The sequence below is a fragment of the Heteronotia binoei genome, chromosome 8 (genome assembly GCF_032191835.1).
Source record: "Heteronotia binoei isolate CCM8104 ecotype False Entrance Well chromosome 8, APGP_CSIRO_Hbin_v1, whole genome shotgun sequence".
Classification (NCBI taxonomy): domain Eukaryota; kingdom Metazoa; phylum Chordata; class Lepidosauria; order Squamata; family Gekkonidae; genus Heteronotia; species Heteronotia binoei.
The window spans coordinates 65,693,221-65,712,092 of NC_083230.1; positions in this window are offsets into that span (position 1 = coordinate 65,693,221).

The window sequence follows — 18,872 nt, forward strand, 5'->3', positions numbered from 1 at the left end:
TAACTTAACTTTAATCTTGTCCTGCTCTGATGAACAAAATCTTGAAACAGAAAAAAATACCAGATACAGTTGTCCTCTGTTGCATTCCTTGCTGTGCAAGGGATTTGTATGGATGTGTAACTAGCATATTTTATAATACCCAATATGCAAATATGCATTAGTAATATAAATATTACTTGTAGCACATACATTTTTGTCTTTTGGACTTTCCTTGGATATATGTACTACATTTTGACTTTTTATTAATGTATACAGTGTAATGATAATTAGCCTTTTATAATTTGTATAGCAGCAGAGGTAGCAGGAAGGAGGACTCGCTTCTCTTCAACCCTGGTATCTGTAATGCAGCAGTGTCAGTGAAGCACATTGCTATGGGCTAATGCTTGAGATTACTGCCTATAAGAGATGGAAAACCATTGCATAGAGAGTACAATTAGACACAATTCACATAATGAAATAATTAATATTATAGTATAGTAAAGATGGTTGGTTGAATCAACACCAAGAAATTCAAAGGAAGCAGTATGCTATATATTTCCAGTGGTTCGAGATCTTGACTGCAACCCTGCACATAATTAGGCTGTTTAAATTCTGTTGAAGTCAATGAAATTTAAGCAGCTTAACGGTGCATAGAACTGTAGTATATGAGCCTATTTACATATATCCATTAATACCAAATGAGTCTCTTAATGACTTAAACAAATTTTCCCATTATTGTTTGATTAAGGATGATATGAACTTGATATTTTCTAAACATTTCACATGACAAACTATCATATAGTGTGGAGTTTCAGTGTCACAGACTTATTGTTGAGAGCTTCAACATTAATGAAATGTGCTGCTTACCACATCCACTTACCCCTCCACACGCACACACAAATCCTTCAAAAACTGAGCTCGTACAAGTTGTGTTAGCATCAGACTTTGTCAACAACAAAAAGAGAGAGAGAGCATTTCAAAACACGGTGCAACAAAAAATGGCTGTGTATTGTCTCCATCCCATTTATTTATTATTTTATTTATTTTATTTTATTTATATCCTGCCCTTCCCGCCGAAGCAGGCTCAGGGCGGCTCACAACATAAAACTCCACAATAATAAAATATACAAGCTATAAAATAATGCATTCAATAAAATTATACATTCAGTTATTTTATAGAATAGCCCAGCTAAGGGATTTGTGAGACAGAACTGCCCAGAGGATATGGATGGAATATTGGTTTACTTAAAATATTTAAAATTCATGCTCTGTTAAAATGCTCAAGGTGGCTCACAAAGACATATAACAACAAAAGAAAGTTTAAAAGTATAAAAAAATTAAATCACAAATAAACACCCATAGTTTATTGTTCTTCAGATTGCATAAATCTTTTGCCTAAACAGCCACAAATAAAAATGGACACTCAAATAATAAAGACAGAGCAGGGTCATATGGGAGTAAACAATCCTACAAATATTCTGGATCCAGACCTTTAGGGCTTTAAGGGTAAATTGTTTGGAATCTCTAAGGTAAATGAAATATTTACCTTAGATCCATCCCCCCCCCCCCCCACACACACACACAAACACACACCAAGAGAGCACAAACTGCAGGGCTGGGTGGAGGGGTAAGAACCCTGAAACAAATTCCAGTATCAGCAAGAGCAGGAAAACCAAAAGATGTCCAAGCAACTTTGCAGAGGCAACAGTAGCGATGACACTTTGAATCTGGATGCCTTGCAAGAAATTGCTACAGACTTACAGCACAGAAATAAACAGGATATTTGCCCCATGAGATCTCAGGACTGTAGTGTCTGCAAGCTGGGAAGGAAAAGCCTGGAGTGAAAACTGGAGCTTGCCTAGGAGGAAAGAGAAGGATAAAGGTGACTGAGAATCCCCATCCATCCTTACTATGAACCCCTTGATGGGGGGCTGGAAGCAAATAGTACGCATGTGATTGAGTATCTAGGAAGAAATTAAGTGGGGGGTGGGAGATGGGAAAGCTCTTCAATTACCCTAGAGAAAGAATGGGGTTGAGGCTTCTTATGATAGCAAACAAGCTCTGAGTGGCATTTTCAGATGGCCTAGAAAATTTTGCATTGCTTTTAAGGTAAATCACCTTCCTTCATATTATTCTGCTCCCTATTTCTTTATGCTATACTTTGATCACTATTAGGCCACCCAAGGGCAGAAACATGAACAAGAATCTGAGAGTGTGTATATAAGAACATTGCACACATTTCTTTAATATACCCAGACATTATCCATGAAAACTGCTTAGTTAGCAAAACTGTATCAGTGTGTTGCATTAATGTGGCATTAAAACCCTATGAAGACAGATGTTTGTAGAAAACTGCATCTTTATAGTCTCCGGTGGGTGATACTCTTGCACATCCCAACATTAATAGTCATGTTTTGTTACTTAATTTAGAGAAAGCAACAACATAATGCAGTGTGACTAATACAGCCTGACAGTAAAATGTTACCCCCTTCCCCCAAAAATCCATCACCTGGAAAATGTGGAAAAGAAAGCAGTTCTGCAAAATTAAAGGTTAAATAAATCAAACTTTTCATGACAAAAAAACACAAAGAATGGAAACTATTCAAAAATATTCCTGCATAAAATTTTACATCAATCATTTTTCATGGTACTTTACTACAGTTTCGTTGAAACAATGACAGCATCTCTTGTGACATAATTAACTAATAGAATGGCTGTTCAGTTTTAGAGATGAGGTACTCACTTAACGGACTATAAATATTTAGGATAGCCAGTAGCAGCAATGAAGTTACAATTAATTCCAGTTTGGATTGCACACCATAAAACACTGGTAGCTTGAAGATATGAGTAAGAGGACTTGTGAGGTGGATCCATGATCATTTTGGTTCCTAAAGGTCTGACAAAAAATCTGGGACACAGCAAAATATTAATGCCCTTCTCTCATCCCTGAATCTTTGCTTTAAGGATAAGATTGTGAAAGAAGCAGCTGCAGAGTGGCTAAGAGAAAAGGGCTGTGGATCACTGATAAACTGCAAGGCCTCTCCAGATAAAGATCCTTTGGTAGCAGGATTAGAAAACACATTTTTCTGATGATATCTTAGATTGGACTAGAGTATGGGATTTTTTGCATGTGTTATTTCTTCACCTGTGTACCAGTATTGTGTCTCCTCCTTTTTTTCCACACGTGTTTTGCTCCCTCTAGTGGTCACTTCAATATTTCATTGCTGTATCTCTGCTTATTTAATTGTGCTCATAAACAAGACAGACATACAGCAATGAAATAGTGAGGTGACTATTAGAGGGAGTTATATATGTGTGGAATAAATAAAAAAGATGCTGTACAGGCACATAAACGATAAAAAAGACATGTGGAAAAGCCCTATGTTGAGTTAGATGGACCAGTGTTTTACTTGATATGAGGCAAATGCATATTTATTTGGGTACAATGGGGACCCAAAGAAACTTCCATTTTTGGCCTTTCTTCAGTTTTATACTCCTAACAATCTTGAAGTAGATTAGGATGAGAATGTGTGACTAAAACAAAGTCATCCAGCAAGCTTCCATGGCAGAGTGGAAATGTGAAGCACATAATACTCTTTCATCACCTAAATAGCATAGGGTTCTTGGATTCATACAAGTCCACTTTCCAGAACATGGTAGTAATACATTAATTTTGTCTATGTTGAACCCAGAAATCTATGCTGTGGACAAAGTCTCGGGACTGGGTGCAACACTGAAAGGAAACATTTATGTGGCTTATTTGCTTTCCTGTGGTTCTGTGGCAAGTGTAAATGACAATGGGATTGCTCAGTAAATCTATTATGATCCGATACATTATTGTATCTAATCCTGAACAATTACCTCAGAGCATGGATCAAAAAAAAACCCCCACAATGGGGATTTTTTTAAACAAAAGGATATTTTTTTACAAGCTTGACAGAAGGGACAGTGGCTCAGTGGTAGAGCATCTGCTTGGGAAGCAGAGGGTCCCAGGTTCAATCCCTGGCATCTCCAAAAAAGGGTCCAGGCAAATAGGTGTGAAAAACCTCAGCTTGAGACCCTGGAGAGCCGCTGCCAGTCTGAGTAGACAATACTGACTTTGATGGACCGAGGGTCTGATTCAGTTGAAGGCAGCTTCATATGTCCATATGTCCAACCCCAAGTCTTCAGACAAGTATGAAATATTAAAAAATACATTGCACAGTTTTTTTTTTCAAAAAACCCTAAAACTATAGAAGCAATGTCTGCTTCTTTAAGAAAAGAATGCCACCAAGATATAGTGAGACTATGTTGTGAGATCTCAGTAGCCATTTAGGGTGTTGCTAGGCAATCTCCAAATAACATTGTGCAGGCTTCCAAGCCTTGGTTAATATTAGTGCAAAAGAAGTGGGAAAAGGTAAAGACTTAAAAAAGTAACACCTAAAAAGGAGGGAAGGTAAAGCTGGAGGGAGAGGGGAAAATATTTAAAAGGAAACCTGAAGATGATGGTTGAACTGGAAAAGGTGTGTGTGTGGTTAAGGGCAGAGACTGCCAGGGTGGGCAGAAACTGTTATGTAGGGAAAGAAGGAAAGGGAGACAAAGAGGGAAAGCGAGAAGGAGTGGGGAAATTATGTCCCCCCTCCCAAATCCTTGTGGAGTTCCAAGTAGTAATAAAAAAACCAGAATGCTTTCAATGTATGGCATTAAGACAGATAGGCAGCTTTAGATACTTCACCATTTCAAGAAATCCAGTATAATGTAAACAAGCAGCTCCTTTTAAAAATCTTGTTTGTTTATGTTAATTTCTAGGCTGCCTTATCCCAGGAGTGGGCTCAGGGTGGATCACAACAGACTTAAACAATAACAATAAGCAATAACATTAAAAGTCAATAAACAATTAAAACAATAAACAATAAAACATTAACTAATACAAAATCAGTGCATGTTCTCTGTAGAAAGTACATTAAATAGAGTCATTTATATTAAAATACAGAGACATGTTATTATAAACATTAAAATACTGTCTGGGGATTCCCTCATACAGAGCAATAAAAACAACTATGGAAAAGTGGCATAAAATGGATATCTAATAAGTAAAACCTAGCCTCACTTGGTCTGTTTTTTTGGCACATCTTCAGATTAATAAATCTTGGCTCCCTAACATTATCTATGAAACAAGCAATTGATCTTGCCTTGAATTTTATGTTCTCATCATCTAAACATGTTCAGGTTGCAGTCCAACACAAACTGATAGTATGAAACCTCCTTTCTTTTCACACAGAGATTTGACAGTTGCAAAGAATCTTAGATCACATCCAAGAACTCGAAAGAAGCAGATTCAGGTAGGCAGCCGTGTTGGTTTGAAGCAATAGGCACCTTTAAGAACAACAAAATTTTATTCAAGGTGTGAGCTTCTGTATTCATGCACACTCCTGCAAGAAGTGTGCAAGGAATCCTATCTAAATAATATTCTTGCCAAGGGACTATGTACCATTATCTCCAAAAATGCACCATCTCAGTATTTACACCTAAATATAACTTTAGCTGGACGACTTGCAAAACGAAATGTTTAAAGACTGAATTTATCTAAATTCCTTCAAACATTATTTATTTAGTCTGTGGGTCCCCAAATTTTTGAGTTTCTGGGCATCTTTAGAATTCTGACATAGGGTGTTGCATATAACCATAAAACAGCTGCCACAGAAGGCAATGAAAAAGTAAGGAATGTACAGGAACAACTGAAGGAAGGAAATAAACTATGCAAGCCAATATTCAAATTATTGAAATATAGGCACTAATCATAGAAATACATACCATATACAATAGAATTAACATCAAACAATCAGGAAGATTTACACACAATTCATAAACATCCAGTACTCAACAAATCACCATGAGTAGTAGATAGGGGGCCCCTATCATCATCAAGCCGCATTCCAAAGTGACAGCTGCCCCTCCTACACGCGCGCACGCACACACAAAAATAAACGCTGTATGTTTCCTTATGGGGGAGTGATGCTAGGGATCCGACCACCCTAAGAAATGCGGGTGTTTTCTAAGGGGGAAAAAGGGGGGTCAGCTACAGGTGTAGCAGGCTTCATATTGTTTGGGGAAAGCGTATTTTGCAACACAGATGTTATTTAGAGAATTATGGAGATGCAACAGTTCTAAGCGGCCATAGTTTGGAGAAGAGACATACCCAAGGGATAAAATTATGGCTTTAAAACTGAACACGGCTAACCTAATATGTGTAACACGTCCCTTTAACAGCATTTTGCATCAGGTTGTGTGTCAATACAACTCATGCTCTTTAACTTGTTAATTAATGATCTGGAGTCGGGAGTAAGCAGCAAAGTAGCCAAGTCTGCAGATGACACTAAATTGTTCAGGGTGGTGAGAACCAGAGAGGATTGTGAGGCACTCCAAAGGGTTCTGTTGAGGCAGGGTGAGTGGGTGTCAATGTGGCAGATGAGGGTCAGTGTGGCCAAGTGCAAAGTGATGCACATCAGGGCCAAGAATCCAGGCTACAAATACAAGTTGATGGGGTGTGAACCGGCAGAGACTGACCAAGAGAGAGATCTTGGGGGTCGTGGTAGATAATTCATTGAAAAATGTCAAGACAGTGTGCGATTGCAATAAAAAAGGTCAACGCCATGCTGAGGATTATTAGGAAGGGGATTGAAAACAAAGCAACCGGTATCATAATGCCCCCCTGTATAAATCGATGGTGCGGGCTCATTGGAATACTGTGTGCAGTTCTAGTCACCACATCTCAAAAAGGATATTATAGCATTGGAAAAAAGTGTAGAAAAGGGCAACTAGAATGATTAAAGGTTTGGAAAACTTTCCCTATGAAGAAAGGTTAAAACGCTTGGGGCTCTTTAGTTTGGAGAAACGTCAACTGCAGGGTGACACGATAGAAGTTTACAAGATTATGCATGGAATGGAGAAAGTAGAGAAAGAAGTATTTTTCTCCCTTTCTTACAATACAAGAACTTGTGGGCATTCAATGAAATTGCTGATGAGTCAGGTTGAAATGAATAAAAGAAAGTAATTCTTCACCCAAAGGGTTATTAACATGTGGAATTCACTGCCAAAGGAGGTGGTGGAGGCAACAAGCATAGCCAGCTTCAAGAGGGGATTGGATAAAAATATGGAGCATTGGTCCATCAGTGGCTATTAGCCACAGCATTTTATTGGAACAGTCTGGGGCAGTGTGTGTTCTGATTGGGTCAATATGTGTTCTGGTCGAGAGAAAGAGATTGAGTTTCTTGATGCTCTCAATGACTGTGCTATGGAGCAGATGGTCTCAGAACCTACCAGGGGTGGGGCGATCCTGGATTTGGTCCTAAGTAATGCCCAAGACTTGGTGAGAGATGTAAACGTGATTGCGCCACTTGGGAGCAGTCACCATAATGTTATTGATTTCACCGTTTGTATAAATAGGGAGTTGACAAAAAGACTGCCACAGCCACGTTTAACTTTAAAAGGGGTAAATTCACTGAGATGAGGAGGCATGTGAGGAGGAAACTGAAAGGAAAGGTAAATATGGTCAAAACCCTTGGGAAAGCTTGGAGACTATTTAAAACTATAATCCTAGAAGCTCAGATAAAATACATACCACAAGTTAGGAAAGGCACAAACAGGCATAAGAAAAGGCCTGCATGGTTAACAAACAAAGTAATGGAAGCTGTAAAAGGTAAGAAGGACTCCTTTAAGTGGTGGAAAACCAGTCCAAGTGAGATTAGTAAAAGGGAACACAGGCTGTGGCAAATCAAATGCAAGACTGTGATCAGGCAGGCAAAAAGAGACTATGAGGAGCATATTGCAAAAAACATAAAGGCCAACAATAAAAGTTTCTTCAAATATATTAGAAGTAGGAAACCAGCCAGGGAGGCAGTGGGGCCCTTGGATGACCATGGGGTCAAAGGATTACTGAAGGAGGATGGGGAAATGGCTGAGAAGCTGAATGAATTTTTTGCCTCCGTCTTCACTGTGGAAATGAGAACTTTTTGTCCGCCCCAGAACCACTAATTTTGGAAAGGGTGTTGAAAGGCCTGAGTCAGATTGAGGTGACAAAAGAGGAGGTCCTACAACTGATGGACGAATTAAAAACTAATAAGTCACCGGGTCCGGATGGCATACATCTGAGAGTTCTGAAAGAACTCAAAGTTGAACTTGTGGATCTTCTAACAAAAATCTGTAATCTTTCATTGAAATCTGCCTCCGTTCCTGAGGACTGGAAGGTAGCAAATGTCACCCCCATCTTTAAAAAGGGTTCCAGAGGAGATCCAGGAAATTACAGGCCAGTCAGTCTGACTTCAATACCGGGAAAGTTGGTAGAAAGCATTATCAAGGACAGAATGAGTAGGCACATTGATGAACACGGGTTATTGAGGAAGACTCAGCATGGGTTCTGTAAGGGAAGATCTTGCCTCACTAACCTGTTACATTTCTTTGAGGGGGTGAACAAACATGTGGACAAAGGAGACCCGATAGATGTTGTTCACCTTGACTTCCAGAAAGCTTTTGATAAAGTTCCTCATCAAAGGCTCCTTAGAAAGCTTGAGAGTCATGGAGTAAAAGGAGAGGTCCTCTTGTGGATCAAAAACTGGCTGAGTAATAGGAAGCAGAGAGTGAGTATAAATGGGCAGTTTTCGCAGTGGAGGACGGTAAACAGTGGGGTGCCGCAGGGCTCGGTACTGGGTCCCATGCTCTTTAACTTGTTCATCAATGATTTAGAGTTGGGAGTGAGCAGTGAAGTGGCCAAGTTTGCGGATGACACTAAACTGTTCAGGGTGGTGAGAACCAGAGAGGATTGTGAGGAACTCCAAAGGGATCTGTTGAGGCTGGGTGAGTGGGCGTCAACGTGGCAGATGCAGTTCAATGTGGCCAAGTGCAAAGTAATGCACATTGGGGCCAAGAATCCCAGCTACAAATACAAGTTGATGGGGTATGAACTGGCAGAGACTGACCAAGAGAGAGATCTTGGGGTCGTGGTAGATAACTCACTGAAAATGTCAAGACGGTTTGCGTTTGCAATAAAAAAGGCCAGTGCCATGCTGGGAATTATTAGGAAGGGAATTGAAAACAAATCAGCCAGTATCATAATGCCCGTGTATAAATCGATGGTGCGGTCTCATTTGGAGTACTGTGTGCAGTTCTTGTCGCCGCACCTCAAAAAAGGATATTATAGCATTGGAGAAAGTCCAGAAAAGGGCAACTAGAATGATTAAAGGGCTGGAACACTTTCCCTATGAAGCAAGGTTGAAACGCTTGGGACTCTTTAGCTTGGAGAAACGTCGGCTGCAGGGTGACATGATAGAGGTTTACAAGATAATGCATGGGATGGAGAAAGTAGAGAAAGAAGTACTTTTCTCCCTTTCTCACAATACAAGAACTCGTGGGCATTCAATGAAATTGCTGAGCAGACAGGTTAAAATGGATAAAAGGAAGTACTTCTTCACCCAAAGGGTGATTAACATGTGGAATTCACTGCCACAGGAGGTGGTGGCGGCGATATATATATATATATAAATTTTTTGCCACTGTGTGACACAGAGTGTTGGACTGGATGGGCCATTTGCCTGATCCAACATGGCTTCTCTTATGTTCTTATGTTCAGTGATGCTCTGTATTCTTGGTGCTTGGGGGGGCAAAGTGGAAGGGCTTCTAGCTCCACTTATGAACCTTCTGATGGAACTTGAGGTTACTTTTGTTTTGTTTTTTGGCCTCTGTGTGATACAGAGTGTTGGCCTGATCCAACATGGCTTCTCTTATGTTCTTATTATGATCTGCAACTTGTGTTTCACAACTTGGTGCATGCTTAAAGTCACTGTTACTTACTTGATCCCTTTTTAAGGTTGACAGTGCGTGGTGGTTAACATGTGGAATTCACCGCCACAGGAGGTGGTGGCAGCTACAAGCATAGCCTGCTTTAAGAGGGGATTGGATAATAATATGGAGCAGAGGTCCAACAGTGGCTATTAGCCACAGTTTATATGTGTGTGTACGTACACACACATATATTGGGCACTGTGTGACACAGAGTGTTGGATTGGATGGGCCATAGGCCTGATCCAACACGGCTTCTCTTATGTTCTTATGTTTTCAGTGTGTTTTACGGGGAAACTGTTGGAAAGACATGCATGACTAGTTCTGCAACCCAGTCTAATAACACTGCCCCATTAATTATTATTTGCAAACGCCTATAGTTTTTTATTAACATTAAAAACCTATCTTTCTAGCAGCTTCAGCAACCTGTTCTCAGACAATCATGAAAACTGTCTCTTGTCCTCTGCAACCACTCAGAGAGGTTACCAGTTTCCAGACTGGAGAATCTAGCTCTGGCTGTCCAAACAAAAAGCACAAACTTGCAAAAGAGTTCTCACAGAACCATGTCTGGGAAAGTGATTTCTTCCAAGGTATAGTTTTTCAGCTTCAAGGTATAGTTTTCAGCCTTCTAATTTGATCGATCTTATGTATTACTAATTGTGAGACAAAAGTATTTGACCCGCAAACGGTCCTAAAAGGTCAAGTGCTCTAGTCCGATGGTTTTGTGAATGGGAAGCGCAGAAACGTATATCTCTCAGACGTAGGAAGGTACTCACCTGTGAGACTACCATCAACAAGATTCTTAACAAATTATGGATATTATTACAGCTGACACAGCTTAGACCGGACAAGATAAACAGAGAGAACTGGGGAAGTTAGGTTCTCATGCAATATATTTTCAGAGTCAAGCTGCCATATATTTTCTGAGTCCCCCACCCAAATAGATATATTAAGGATGGGTGAAGAATTGTCTTTAATGCAACAAAGCTTTTAAGATCCACTGTTAGCATACAACTCAACAATTTTCATCATCATGGCATCCTTAATGCACAGCATTTGTGGGTGTGCAAAAAAGCTATGCGGTGCTGTGTCTGTTTGTTACATGTTTTAAAGTAATTAGTTTCCCTCACACTTCAAAGCAATGGACATTTTTTAAAAAAAATTAGTTCTGTGGTCTGAGAGGTGTGGGTTCCAGCCACAATATGAATCACCCAACAAAGAAATTTTATTTTTTACACAATGTATACTAAGTATTAAGCAGTTAGGGATTCATAACACTACCTTAGTAATATTTGCTTATAGCATTGCAAATTATTGTGACTATCTGCATATTATAAATGGTATTACAGCTTCAATTTTTAATTTTGTATCAATGTTGGCTTCTCCCCCTTTACATGAAAAATGACCAGTGTGTCTTGTCACAACTATACAGTTATACAGTTTTGAACTGTATCGTTATATATAAAAATTATTGCTTAAAACAACAATAATGTGTATTTTAAAAAAGAATGGTAAGAATACAGAAAGAAAAACAGAGAACAGAAATAGAGAGAGGTCATTATATAAAAAGTTTACATTTTAACAAGCAGATTCTCAGCATTATTGTAAGGTACAATTGTCATAAACTGTAGAGCTGAGATAAAAGTTAAGATTAAAAGTGAGAATTTCACAAAGATGATTATTGACTGGATGACTGTTCCCCCAGCCTGGAGCACTTCCTCTGTAGCTTCAAATAGTTATGCAAACTCGGTTTGGTCGAAAGATTAGATTTTGCCACTTTTTGCAGTATTTATCAGAGGCATCAGATGCATAATGAGTTTCTCAGGAGACTGTAGGTTTGGCATTCAGATGCATCTTTTCCTGGGGCATCATAGTTCTGGGGGCAAGTGCGCTTTCAAATAGAGTGTTTCCTCCACAATCTCCATATTTTCTTGTGCCTTCCCTCCATGTTCTGACTCCTGTTCTGGAATTTTCCCTCAAAGGGGATTCGTTATTTTCCACCTCTGTTGGGTTCTTGAGATTAGAAGCACAATTTCTTGAAGATTTGAGCAACACCAGGGTTAGCATCCCACACATGACCAAATCCTCTAGATCAGCGGCTTCAGTCTCTGATCCCACAGCTGCCTGGTTTTTTTTAAAAAAAAGAAAGGGCATAACACTACATGACCTGCCTTTGCAATCCTCCCCACTTTCCTCTTTTCTCAAAACTTACCTGTGCATCTGTTTCTGCTTCCTGGTTCTTCAAGCTCTCTTCTTCCATGTTTTTGGGTATAGATTCTAGAGGGGTCTTCTTGGGGTCAGTGTTCTCTGCTTCTATCTCATCACCTTTGCCTTTTCTTGAATGTTTGTGAGGCTTAATGTCTAGGTGTCCCTCCATGTTAGAAAATTTCTCCATGGTGCTACAGAGCTGTCAGAATGGTGCCCAGCTTTCCCGTATTTAAAGAGAATCCTGTGCTGACCCCTCCAGCCCCCACCCGTACCCATTGGTGCATTTGAACAACAGCAATTCTCCTATTGGTGGTGGGTTGCAGAGCTGAATTCACAGAGGGGCCTATCTCAGGGTTACAGTATTGCTAGCGATGAGCGTATTACAGCTTGGCGCATCAAAAGTCAGAGTAACAAGGTTGTCTAATGTTATACATTGTGATCACATATTATATTTTATTTGGTTATATACCATGACCCACTAAGACACGCGTAATCAAAACACTGAATTGCATGGATGCTTTATAAACTATCGCAAAGGCCCCAATTTGCATGCCTTTGTATTAAAACTGAAACGCATCTTCTAGATCGTCTTCCATGTATTCACGGTATGTTTTATAATGTATAAAAACACTATTATGTTCTAGAATATAGGTACCACCGTAAAAAAGGAAATAAAATCTCACAGCCGCCTTAAAAAACTATTTATTTCAACACTATTTGGTTATGATCTGTTATATTTTTGAAGCTGCAAAGTTTGTCCTCAGTGTTATATGCACCGTTCATAATCTCTCCTGTTTCTCACAAATTGTTAGGATCGTTCTTTTGTTTCAGACGGTGGATGTTTGTGCTCTGTGATGAGTTAAAAAAAATGTTTACAAATCTGGAGAGGCCTGGACAGGACACAGAAGGCAGGATTCGTGCACACACATTCAGAAGGAAAGAAGACAGCCTCGCAAAACTTAGCATCTGCACAACTTACACACACACATATGAGCAAAAACAGCTGTGGAAGTATGTCCTGTGAAAAGCAATGAGCCTATACCATGCATCATTGTTGAGTACATCATTGTTCATATGGAAATTTATTAGTAAAGATCCGGTCTGAACTATCTCTTTTTTCAGAAAGGCTGGGGGTAAAGTGTTCCTACATGAATTCTCTTCTAGCCAGGGATACTAAGTCAGCTTAGGAAGGCCCATCTGCAGCCTAAGAATGGAAAACCTTTTCCTGCATAAGGTGCTGTTGTACTTTTGCCACTACACAACGGTGTGCGGGGCTGGGGTGTCTAGCCCCCCTGGAATTAAAGCCTTGTAAACAGTTTATACGTTGTTCTACATCTTCCCATGTTCTGATAAGTGTGTCCAACCGGGTTTGTTCTTCTTGAACTTACTGCTAGAACGGTTAAAGCCTCTTTGAAAACATTTAAAAAATGTTGAAGGAAAAGTTGCGAGCATGGCTTCTGACATAAATCAATTAACAAATGCCCCCATAACTGTGATGCCCCAGGAAAAGATGTATCTGAATGCCAAACCTACAGTCTCCTGAGAAACTCATTATGCATCTGATGCCTCTGATAAATACTGCAAAAAGTGGCAAAATCTAATCTTTCGACCAAACCGAGTTTGCGTAACTATTTGAAGCTACAGAGGAAGTGTTCCAGGCTGGGGGAACAGTCATCCAGTCAATAATCATCTTTGTGAAATTCTCACTTTTATTCTTAACTTTTATCTCAGCTCTACAGTTTATGACAATTGTACCTTACAAGAAATTGTGGTTCTAATCTCAAGAACCCAACAGAGGTGGAGAATAACGAATCCCCTTTGAGGGAAAATTCCAGGACAGGAGTCAGAACATGGAGGGAAGGCACAAGAAAATATGTAGATTATGGAAGAAACACTCTATTTGAAAGCGCATTTGCCCCCAGAACTATGATGCCCCAGGAAAAGATGCATCTGAATGCCAAACCTACAGTCTCCTGAGAAACTCATTATGCATCTGATGCCTCTGATAAATACTGCAAAAAGTGGCAAAATCTAATCTTTCGACCAAACCGAGTTTGCGTAACTATTTGAAGCTACAGAGGAAGTGTTCCAGGCTGGGGGAACAGTCATCCAGTCAATAATCATCTTTGTGAAATTCTCACTTTTAATCTTAACTTTTATCTCAGCTCTACAGTTTATGACAATTGTACCTTACAATAATGCTGAGAATCTGCTTGTTAAAATGTAAACTTTTTATATAATGACCTCTCTCTATTTCTGTTCTCTGTTTTTCTTTCTGTATTCTTACCATTCTTTTTTAAAATACACATTATTGTTGTTTTAAGCAATAATTTTTATATATAACGATACAGTTCAAAACTGTATAACTGTATAGTTGTGACAAGACACACTGGTCATTTTTCATGTAAAGGGGGAGAAGCCAACATTGATACAAAATTAAAAATTGAAGCTGTAATACCATTTATAATATGCAGATAGTCACAATAATTTGCAATGCTATAAGCAAATATTACTAAGGTAGTGTTATGAATCCCTAACTGCTTAATACTTAGTATACATTGTGTAAAAAATAAAATTTCTTTGTTGGGTGATTCATATTGTGGCTGGAACCCACACCTCTCAGACCACAGAACTAATTTTTTTTAAAAAATGTCCATTGCTTTGAAGTGTGAGGGAAACTAATTACTTTAAAACATGTAACAAACAGACACAGCACCGCATAGCTTTTTTGCACACCCACAAATGCTGTGCATTAAGGATGCCATGATGATGAAAATTGTTGAGTTGTATGCTAACAGTGGATCTTAAAAGCTTTGTTGCATTAAAGACAATTCTTCACCCATCCTTAATATATCTATTTGGGTGGGGGACTCAGAAAATATATGGCAGCTTGACTCTGAAAATATATTGCATGAGAACCTAACTTCCCCAGTTCTCTCTGTTTATCTTGTCCGGTCTAAGCTGTGTCAGCTGTAATAATATCCATAATTTGTTAAGAATCTTGTTGATGGTAGTCTCACAGGTGAGTACCTTCCTACGTCTGAGAGATATACGTTTCTGCGCTTCCCATTCATAAAACCATCGGACTAGAGCACTTGACCTTTTAGGACCGTTTGCGGGTCAAATACTTTTGTCTCACAATTAGTAATACATAAGATCGATCAAATTAGAAGGCTGAAAAACTATACCTTGAAGCTGAAAAACTATACCTTGGAAGAAATCACTTTCCCAGACATGGTTCTGTGAGAACTCTTTTGCAAGTTTGTGCTTTTTGTTTTGACAGCCAGAGCTAGATTCTCCAGTCTGGAGACTGGTAACCTCTCTGAGTGGTTGCAGAGGACAAGAGACAGTTTTCATGATTTTCTGAGAACAGGTTGCTGAAGCTGCTAGAAAGATAGGTTTTTAATGTTAATAAAAAACTATAGGCGTTTGCAATTAATAATTAATGGGGCAGTGTTATTAGACTGGGTTGCAGAACTATAGGCGTTTGCATGTCTTTCCAACAGTTTCTGCATGTCTTTCCAACTGCATGTCTTTCCAACAGTCTCCCCGTAAAACACACTGAGAACATAAGAACATAAGAGAAGCCGTGTTGGATCAGGCCTATGGCCCATCCAATCCAACACTCTGTGTCACACAGTGCCCAATATATGTGTGTGTACGTACACACACATATAAACTGTGGCTAATAGCCACTGTTGGACCTCTGCTCCATATTTTTATCCAATCCCCTCTTAAAGCAGGCTATGCTTGTAGCTGCCATCACCTACTGTGGCGGTGAATTCCACATGTTAAACACCACGCACTGTCAACCATAAAAGGGATCAAGTAAGTAACAGTGACTTTAAGCATGCACCAAGTTGTGAAACACAAGTTGCAGATCATAATAAGAACATAAGAGAAGCCATGTTGGATCAGGCCAACACTCTGTATCACACAGTGGCCAAAAAAACAAAACAAAAGTAACCTCAAGTTCCATCAGAAGGTTCACAAGTGGGGCTAGAAGCCCTTCCACTTTGCCCCCCCCCCAAGCACCAAGAATACAGAGCATCACTGCCCCAGACTGTTCCAATAAAATGCTGTCGCTAATAGCCACTGATGGACCAATGCTCCATATTTTTATCCAATCCCCTCTTGAAGCTGGCTATGTTTGTAGTCTCCACCACTTCCTGTGTCAGTGAATTCCACATGTTAATCACCCTTTTGGTGAAGAATTACTTCCTTTTATTCATTTTAACCTGACTGATCAGCAATTTCATTGAATGCCCACAAGTTCTTGTATTGTGAGAAAGGGAGAAAAATACTTCTCTATTTTCTCCATCCCATGCATAATCTTGTAAACCTCTATCGTGTCACCCCACAGTCGACATTTCTCCAAGCTAAAGAGTCCCAAGCGTTTTAACCTTTCTTCATAGGGAAAGTGTTCCAAACCTTTAATCATTCTAGTTGCCCTTTTCTACACTTTTTTCCAATGTTATAATACCCTTTTTGAGGTGCGGTGACCAGAACTGTACACAGTATTCCAAATGAGCCCACACCATCGATTTATACAGGGGGGATTATGATACCGGCTGCTTTGTTTTCAATCCCCTGCCTAATAATCCTCAGCATGGCGTTGGCCTTTTTTATTGCAATCGCACACTCTCTTGACATTTTTCAGTGAATTATCTACCACGACCCCCAAGATCTCTCTCTTGGTCAATCTCTGCTGGTTCACACCCCATCAACTTGTATTGGTAGCCTGGATTCTTGGCCCCAATGTGAATTACTTTGCATTTGGCCACATTGAACCTCATCTGCCACATTGACACCCACTCACCCCGCCTCAACAGAACCCTTTGGAGTGCCTCACAATGCTCTCCGGTTCTCACCACCCTGAACAATTTAGTGTCATCTGCAAACTTGGCCACTTTGCCTCTTACTCCCGACTCCAGATCATTAATGAACAAGATAAAGAGCATGAGTTGTATCGACACACAACTTGATGCAACATGCTGTTAAAGGGACGTGTTACACATATAAGGTTAGCCGTGTTCAGTTTTAACGTCATCATTTTATCCGTTGGGTATGTCTCCTCTCCCAACTATGGTATGGCCGCTTAGAAGTGTTGCATCTCCACAATTCTCTAAATAACGTCTGTGTTGCAAAACGTGCTTTCCCCAAACACTATGAAGCATGCTACACCTGTAGCTGACTCCCCTTTTTCCCCCCTTAGGAAACACCCGGCATTCCTTGGGGTGGGCGGATCCCTAGGCCCCCCATCGGTGGGGGGGGGGCTGTTGCATCACTCCCCCATAAGGAAACGTACGGCGTTCATTTTTGTGTGTGGGAGAGGCAGCTGTCACTTTGGAATGTGGCTTGATGATGATAGGGGCCCCCTGTCAACTACTACTATGTATATAAATCACTTTCTTCAAGGTCTTTTTTTCCCAGTTCAAAAATGCAGTCCAACTTCAGATATTGTATCTATAAGCCCGGTAGGAAATCCACTTCAGTAGCTCTTATAAGAAATAAATCCAGGTTGCTTGGAATCCAGTGTAGCAGTGTTCTTCAATAAAGTCCCAAAACAAAATCCTTCATGAGCTGCCAAAGTAGCACCACCCCAACACCTCCGCTGGCTTGTAACAGTGTTTCACGTTCACAGCTTGCTCAGGGATTTTTCCTTAACAAACTATAACCAACTCATACATTCACAAACCTCTCCTCAGCTAAAAATACACATTCCTTATTCGGAACATGTGATTTATATACACGGTGACTTATGTTGAGTACTGGATGTTTATGAATTGTGTGTAAATCTTGTTGATTGTATGGTGTGAATTCTATTGCACATCATATGTGTTTCTATGATTAGTGTCTATATTTCAGTAATTTGAATATTGGCTTGCACAGCTTATTTCCTTGCCACATAAGGCAGAGCTGGCCACAGAATTACTACTGCAGGAAATGAAGTCACGCTGGTTGCCAGCTTCCAGGTGGGCCCTGCGGATCTGCTTTTACTATTGATCTCCAGCAGGCAGAGCTCAGCTCGCCTGGAGAAAATGACTACTATTTTCCAACACAGACCTAGCCATCCTAAGCCAGACACATGAAAGCCCATATGCTGGGAAGAAGGGGTGGATTAAAAAATAGGAAAGGAGAGAGATTGAAACCAACACTGTGGTGGCAGCTATCACTGAAACCATGTTATTTTAATCTGCACAACCATTTGGATCTCTAACAATCAATCAGAAGCCCTGCATACCTGGCCCCACACACCTGGCCCCACACACTTCCTTAAAGCATTTGGTGGGCACCAGGAAAGGTTCTGGTAGGAGCCATGGTGCCCATGGAGACCATATTGCAGGCCCTTGATTTGTTCTAAATATCACACTAAGTGTTTCAACATGCTTACTACCATAACGTATTCTTGTTGGTTGTTGTTCTAACAGTTCAGCACATAGTTGCCCAGTCTTTAAAGCAACTGAAATAATTACCTAGGAGTTCTGTTTGACTACAGCTGAACATCTAATTACAAAAGTGCTCTGTAAATCCAAAAAAAAGGAAATTAGACCCTGCTTTTGTAAAACCATGACAATGCAAAAAATTCAAAAGCATTTTTGCATTAAGAAAAAAAAGAGAAGACAAGCCATAAGCAAAGAGCCAGTTTGGTGTAGTGGTTAAGTGTGTGGACTCTTATCTGGGAGAACCGGGTTTGATTCCCCACTCCTCCACTTGCACCTGCTAGCATGGCCTTGGGTCAGCCATAGCTCTGGCAGAGGTTGTCCTTGAAAGGGCAGCTGCTGTGAGAGCCCTCTCCAGCCCCACCCACCTCACAGGGTGTCTGTTGTGGGGGAGGAAGGTAAAGGAGATTGTGAGCCACTCTGAGACTC